Raw genomic sequence first — 8,315 nt, forward strand, 5'->3', positions numbered from 1 at the left:
GGGGGATTTTAGCGGTAGCTGTGAGGTTGCGTATCTCGTGATATTATGTTGATAACACAATTGGGGGAAACGTTTGAAGACATAAAAGGGTCACGCGCGGTTGAGGAGGACGTCACTGCCAATGCCGTTGATGCCACTGTCAGTCCCGGTGTTTGCCGAGCACTCATTACACACACAGTGCGCTTGCCACAAATGAACCACAATACCTTGCTGATCTCGTCAAGGAGCATAAACCATCATCACTCAAACTCTGGTCCTCCTCGCAGTGGCAGCTTTTGACTCTCCATTGAACAAAGATGGTCACCGTATCACGCACTTTCAGATGTGCTTCTGCGGCCATGTGTAATGCTCTTCCTTCTGATATTGGGAAGCGACTGGAGTTGTGCACTTTTACATGCTACAGATTGACAATAACATTCTTTAGTACTGATATATGCATTTAGTTTCTTGTCCTTCCACCACACCTCCGGTTTTGCACCGTTGACTACGTACGGTGCGATCGAAAAGTCGCGATATTTTTTTCACTTTATTTTCATTTGTATTTGTATTATTTAATTGTTATTCTTTTTATATCTACGTAACTTTACCGAAATAACCATAGAATGTACATACATACACACGTGCACACAACTGTAATGACAGTAGATTCAAGTACAGTATGAGTGGACTCGTGGCTACGGGAGGTAATGACAGGGTAGTCAGCCTGCATCTCGAATAGATTGGTGGCTTCGGGAATGATCATGAATAGGAGCATGGCCAGGTGACGTAAGAGGACAGTGGGGTCAGCTGTTAGGGTGAGTGGTGTAGAACCAGCGAGACCTCGAATCATATATACAGTAGGGAGATGCATGGGAGACTCTCGGCTGTTGCAGTGGGGTCTCCGCCTATTCAAGTGTGGGCACATGGCTCCTTAATAAAGAAAACCTTCCCAGGACAAGTGCGTCAAAGTCGTCTTTACAACTGGTGTCAGAAGCGGGGTAACATCATGCGACGGTATAGCCACAAGGACAACCCACCGGCGATGACTTTTGACGAGGAGACCACACTGCAGCAAGCCCCAGGCGATAGGGACCCGGTGAACAACCCCCCAGGTGAGGAGGAAGCTGCAGCGGAAACAATGAGGGAGGAGGCTGGCCGACAGCAACAAGAACCAGAAAAAGGGAACGAAATAGGGGGATGGCTGGACCGGTTGATGGTGGTGGTCTCGCAGGTCACCGTGCAGCTTGTCACGGCTGTGGCAAGAGGGGGAGCGGCGGAGAGCGCGGTGGAGGTCCCCGCAGTGAGAGCCGCTCAGCCAATGGATGACAATTTTTGGGTAGACCAAATAGCGCCTGAGTCAACTACAGCTCCAGTGGCCCAGGAGAGTGCACCTGACCGTCCACGGTGGATGACTCCTGTGAAAGAGTTTGTAGCAGCAGGAGGTGACTGGGGCACCTTCACCAGAAGGTTCGAGGAGGCGTATTAGGCCATTGGGTTGACAGATGAGGAAGCGCTGAGAGTCCTGCCTACCACCCTTGATGATGACGCCCTCGCGGTGTTCCAAGCTGTGCCGGAGGAGCAAAGGGCACACTACAAATGGCGTAAGGTGAGATGGCAGCCTTGTTTGATCCCCCATTGAACACGCAGAGAAAATCTCTACAACGCAAGCGAGTGGAAGCTGAGACACTCCTGGCCTATCCTAGCCCATTGATGGCACTTGGCCAAGTAGCACTCCCGTAGCTGAAATAGGTCGCGCTGGACTCCCTCGTCATGGAGAAGATGCTGGGGTTGGCGCAGGAGATGGGGGTCGTACTGCCGATTGTGGAGGAAGAGGCGCAGACCTCTTGGTGGGAAGCCCGATTCCCACCAAGAGGTCTGCAAGCGCACAAAGGGATGAACCGGTGGCCTCGAGTGGTGGCATGGATGGGTGACCCCATGTCAAGCGATGTCTCTACAGCCCAGTCAGCAGGGAATGCAGGGACGCCGTTAGAGGACGATCAATCGCTGGGGGAGGAGGTGATGGGAGCAGTCCACAGGTGGGCTCGATGCCGAGGGAAGACCTCGCAATGGCCTCGAGGATGGGGGCCAGGGGGTGGGTGATCACTCCGCAATGAGGGACCGCCATTGTCTGCTACAGATGCAGTTAACCGGGGCATATCGCATGGGGATGCTGGAGCAACGCCTGCCCATCGACGCCGTCAGCATCCACCTCCTCGCCAACAACTGCGCGTCCGGAACAGATACAGACCCCGACAAAGTGCGAGATTGGCCAACCCCAAAATCTGTAGGGGATGTGCGAAGTTTCGTCGGATTCATATCCTATTACTGCCGGTTTGTTCCACGTTTCGCGACCATTGCAAACCCCTTGCATGCGTTAACTGCAAAGAATCAGAAGTTCAAATGGAATGTGGAGGAGTTCGCTTTTGTCACACTACGTGACTGACTAAAACGCGCCCCTTTTGGCCTACCCTGACTTCTCCTTGCCCTTCATTTTAGAGATGGACGCCAGCCACCTGGGAATAGGGGCTGTCCTGTCTCAGGTGAAGAACGAGGTCGAAGTTTTTTATTGCCAATGGTAGTCGCGTCTTGTCACTGGCGGAGCAGCAATATTGTGTTACCCGGTGGGAGCTGCTGGCAATGGTCTATTTAATGCAGCATTACAGCCCCTACCTTTATGGCAGGATTTCGTGGTCCACACTTATCATGCTGCCCTGCAGTGCTCCCTGTGTATAGACCAACTGGAAATGTTTCGATTTAAAGCTTTCGTGACTGCAATGATTCATCTTCTTTGGTTCTTTCGGTAAAGTCACGTAGAATGAGAATAAAATAATAAATTGATAAAATAAAATAACAATAATATTCTCACGACGTTTCGGCCACAACACAAGCGGCCTTCATCAGGTGAAGGGACGAGACTGTCTGGTAGGACAGCGCTGGAGTGAAAGAGCCACGTTCAGATCACGGCCTTTAAGCTGTGTGAGAGGAACAAAGCACCTTGACAAAGGAATTAGCATATAATTTAGCATTGAAATGGCTGAATGATTAGCTTGTGACTGGTCACAGAAATAGTTATGTTAAAAGTTAAAGCATACACATCCGCAGAGGCATGCCACCCTCTGAGTCGCAGAGGCCCACAAGACTCCGCTACATGCGATGGACCGGCGTTAAGGACCCGGTCGAGAAGTTTACGGCTATGTTAATGGCTCTCCAAACATTGTTGTGTCCTTGGTCTGGTTACACATTGGTTTTTTTTCTTTCGGTAAAGTCACGTATGTAGAAATACAATAAAATTATATTAAAACAAAAACAAAAATAATCACAACGCAAGCGATCTTCATCAGGTGTCAAGAACAAATCACGGAGGTAAATACAACAAAAAGATGAGAGACGAGAATTCAACAAACCTGAAAAAAACATTATGTGAAGCACTGCCAGTCAGGCCAACAACACAGACACTTCCTGGTGGACCACTAATTTCAGAAGAGTCTTAAATTTCGTGTTCAACCTTTGGATCAAACCCACAACCCCCTGTATACAAGGCGAGGTAGTTAACATCACCTAGCCACTCTGATGATGATGAGAGAGAGAGCAGGGGCGGCCCATCCATATAGGTGGACTAGGCCCTCGCCTCGGGCGGCAAGTTAAGTGGGGCGCCAAATTAAATGGGAAAAAAATACAAATTTAAACATTACAAATAAAATAATTCAACATGTCATTTTTCTTCTTCTTCTGGGTTCTTTCGGAAGCACGTGCGGTGTCATTATTTCAATTATCGCGTGCGTAGAGGGAATATTAATCATAATTCATTTCTCAAAATATCTTAGAATGTATTGGTTGGACAGATGCACGCATGGGAAAAAAAACGATTAATTATGCCTCTGCTTTAAAACATATGCTTAATAAACATTAAACGGAAAATAAGGGTAAAATGTTTCCCAATTTAACAAATAAACCTCAGCCTAGATCTGCCCTTGGAGTTTGGGGGTGGAGGCGCCGATTGCTGGCAGCTAGTCTATGGCCGCCTCTGAGAGAGATTTATGCAAACTCCAATTATATAGCAGCCATCAGGGTCGGGATCAAACCCACGACAACTCTGCATACCCAGACGAGGTAGTTAACATGTCCTAGCCACCGTGATGATGATCAGAGATAGAGAGACGCAAATTCCAAATATACCAGGCGAGGCAGTTAACATCTCTTAGCCACCGTTGCATAGGCCCTACTGTTTCCATCACGAATTTAAACCGAAGGAACGCGCATTGGAGAGCACACACGCACGCTGGATTATGTTGTTCACGAAGGTTCCACTCCATCTTTCTTACCTGAGTTAGTCACGTGCACCGTCACCGCCATTACGAGGAAGGCAGACACGCGGTGGTTCATGGTTGGGAGCTCTTAAGGTGGGTTACAAGAGACAGGGATGAGGACAGGGCAACGTAGGAGCCAGCACAACACACAGTCGCGTTGTGATTGGTTATATGCACTTTACACTACACTAATATACCCTACACTAATGTACACTACAATACACTACACTTTACACTACATACTGCACAACTATACACGACACAGTACATTATTATACGCTACACAATTATATACACCACTATACTACATTGAAAACCAATTTGTTTAGAACTGCTTGTTGTATTTTTGTTTGTTGTCCTTCCCCCCACACACCTCTGATTAATGACCATTGCGATTATTTTTTTCTTGTTATGTGCATGTTTTTCTCGTTATTTACGTATTAACTATCTTTTACGAACTAGTGGGGTTTTATATTATTGGTTCTTTCGGTAAAGTCACGTAGAAGGGAAACAAAAAAAATATAAAACAATAAAATTATCACGACGTTTCGACTGCAACACAAGCAATCCTTCATCAGGTGTGAAAACCACAGCAAGAACATTTTAAAAAAAGTGGGGTTTTATTTTCGTCTTTTTTGTACGGAACTGGATAATAGATGTGCAGCGTTGTGGTATGCAATTGCTTGAATGAAGCTATATGAAATGAAATACTAATTATTACGGTACGAAATAAGTTCTACATACATACACATAAGCATAGCGTGAAACCGTCGGTGCTGGCGTATTTTCTCCAGGGACTGGTGCAGGAGAACGACATTGCTCTGCACGACCGCTGCCCGCTCTGTTCCTCTAGCGCAGTGTTTCTCAGAGGTGCGGTCCCCTCTCCCAGGAGTGGCTGTGATGTGTAGCCCGGTGTGAGCTCACCTGGCCATCACAAATGATAGCTGCTCAATCAAAGTGGCTTATCATGTGGACATGTATAGCAGCCAAACAATTTACATGGCATGTTGATTCTAAATTTGGAAGGAAACCCGGAGGACCCGGAGACAGGAAGAGAGAGATGCAAACTCTAAATGTACAACGGGCATCGTCAGAGTCGGGATCGAACCCACGACCTCCTGCATACCTCTAACAGAGTGTTGGGGCAAGAGCAGTGAGTAGTGAGCACCTATGGAGGCCAGCACAAAACACGAAGGGGGAGGTGTATGGCCAACACCTTGCCCGGCCGCCTTTGTCTCCCCAATGCTGATATTTTTGCTTCACAGCAGGAGCTCATTAAAGGCTGAATCAAGCTGGCGGAGGCCCAGAACTGGTCCAGGTAATATTCACTGATGTTGGCCGTGAGCGGGACTTGAACTCGGGTCGCCGGGTTCGTAGGGCCGCACACTAATCGCTAAACTACCACTCCCGTACATAGGAGCACACAGACATTGCTATGCACACACGCAGCATGTGTTAGTACATCCACATTACACAAAAAGACATCCCCCTTAAAGCTTTGAACAAACTGTTGGGGCAAGTGCTCGTAGCGAGTAACGCCTACGAAGGGGATGGGTGGCTAACACCGCACTCATTATACACACAAAGTGCTTGCCACAAATGAACCACAATACCTCGCTGATCTCGTCAAAGAGCATAAAACATCAAGCGAACTCAAGTCATCATCGCAGTAGCGGATTTTGGATAGCAATCGAACAAAGATGGTCACCGCATCGCACGCTTTCAAATTATATTTTAAATACACGACACTATACTACACCAATATACACGACGCTATACACTACACTATATACTACACTTTTGGCTAGCCATCGAATAGAGAGAGGTCACCGCATCGCGCTTCTGCAGCCGTCTGGAGCGCTCTTCCTTGCGATATTAGGAAGCCACTGGAGCTATGCATTTTAAATCATAGAGATTGACAACTCATTGCTTTAGAACTGCTTTTTGTGTTTAGTTTGTTGTCCTTCCCCTGCACAACCGATGAGCAGTTGGCTACATACGGTGCCAAAGAAGTTCAACACACGTACACAAAACATACAACATACATACAACATGCATATAACATACACACAACATACATACGGATGCGTAGCTCTCGCTTTGTCTGCGCTCGCGTCTTGCTCCAAGCTGCAGCTCCCTCGCGATAGCCGCTGTGAGCAATGGGCGTGCGGTCGAGCCAGATGCGTCACTCGGTCGGTGAGAAATTCCATTTCCTCTCTGGGAAATATCGCCGTGTTGTTATTTACCACAGCCACGAGCAGGGCTGTGTGTGAGCGAGTGTGTGTGTGCGTGTGTTTCTGGGTCAGCAGTAGTGTAGTGGTTAGCGTGCTCTGCTCCGACCCCGACGACCACAGTTCGATTTCCGTTCACGACCACCACCCAGTGATGATTTTTTTAACGGGTCCTGTGCCTCCCCTAAATCGACTCAGCCTAAAACTAATATCTGGAGTGGTGTGTAAACATCGCCACGAGGGAAACAAAGGCGGCCTTCATAAGGTAGCCACGTCGGTTCTAAAAAAAATAGTTATATAGCTCAGTGAGCTTTACCTGGTAAATAGTTTAGTTGAGCAATGGTTGTGAGCGCAGTGGCTGTCAGGGCTGCACTCTTACCTGGTGAGCTAAACCCAGAAGCCTCAAGCCACGTGCGCGAGATCGAACCCAGGCAATGGCCGTGGCCGGTCATGCGTGCACAGAGATGGGTTTGGAGCCACATTTCTCTCTTGATAACATAATAAAAGACAAATCTTCCCATTCAAAACACGAGACTATGCTCATAAGTAATAGCCAATGCACTAGCTCGTTGTCTCTTAACTGATACACGGGCAGTCTTCCATTTACGAATGGGTCCCGTTCCTGAGAGCGATTCGTAAGTCGAATGGTTCGTCAGTCGGAACACAACAATGCACTGCATTTAAATGCACATATTGTCAGTGTTCTACAATTAGTTACGATTCAACAAGAAAAAAGGGAAGTATTGTAAAACTCATAAATAAGAATAAATATTGTACATTTACACGTAATAAGTAACATAGAATATAATAAGTAAGAAACATTTCACCTCCGATTAACACGGTTCGCTACATATGGTGGGAAATAAGTTGGCTTGCTTGTCGGAAGGGGCGTACCGAGTCCACACAATTGTACGCACGCACACACAACAACAACAACCGCCATTCGCCACGAAGTGGCGGTGACGTCACCACGACGCTTGTGCCAGACCATGTGCACCTTGAGGCCACGTGAAATATCGAAGGCCCGCTGGTAGGAGGTCACGGGGCAGACCCAGGTGCCACGGGTCTTTTCTAGCCCGTGCCACGCCCGTTTAGCCCCCTCGATCCGGCCGAACAAAAGCTGTTTGGGCATGCGGTGGCTGGGCATTCGGGCTACATGACCCAGCCAACACAGCCTTGACTGCCGGAGGAGCTCACCGATGAGACATTGCCCAGATCTTTCAAGGATTTGTGAGCTCCTCACACAATCCAGCCTGGTTAAACCCAGGATAGATCGTAAGCAGGCCAGCCTAAATGTTTCCAACTGGCGAAGATGCTCCATTAAGGGGGTCCACGTTTCACAAGCGTAGAGAAGGGAGGGAATGACCGTGGCCGAGAAGACCTGAAGCTTAGTGCGGAGCGACAGACCAGGTAGCTTCCACACAGCGTTACGCAACCGATGAAAATATATTGCCGCTCGACTGATTCGGAGTGAGACCTCTGCTGTTAAACTAGAGCCGGTCATAAGCACACTGCCCAGGTATGGGAAACTCTCCACTCTCTCCACAACTGCCCCATCACCGATTGGGAGTTGTGGGGGTGGAGTGCCCGATGGTTCAAAATACCCAGGCAGGTGCTTAGTTTTGGTGGGGCTGATGGTAAGGCCCCATCTCTTAGTGGCACGCTCCAGTCTCAGCAGCAGAGTCTCCAGCTGCTCCTCTGAATGAGCAGCTATTACCAAATCATCAGCATACATAGCGTGGTTGAGCAATAGGGAGCCATCCCTTGACCGCACCCGGGCATCGATCAGCCTCCTATT

The sequence above is a fragment of the Petromyzon marinus genome, chromosome 83, assembly GCF_048934315.1.
Source record: "Petromyzon marinus isolate PM22_M1 ecotype Great Lakes invasive population chromosome 83, UKy_Petmar_22M1.pri1.0, whole genome shotgun sequence".
In the NCBI taxonomy this organism is placed as follows: domain Eukaryota; kingdom Metazoa; phylum Chordata; class Hyperoartia; order Petromyzontiformes; family Petromyzontidae; genus Petromyzon; species Petromyzon marinus.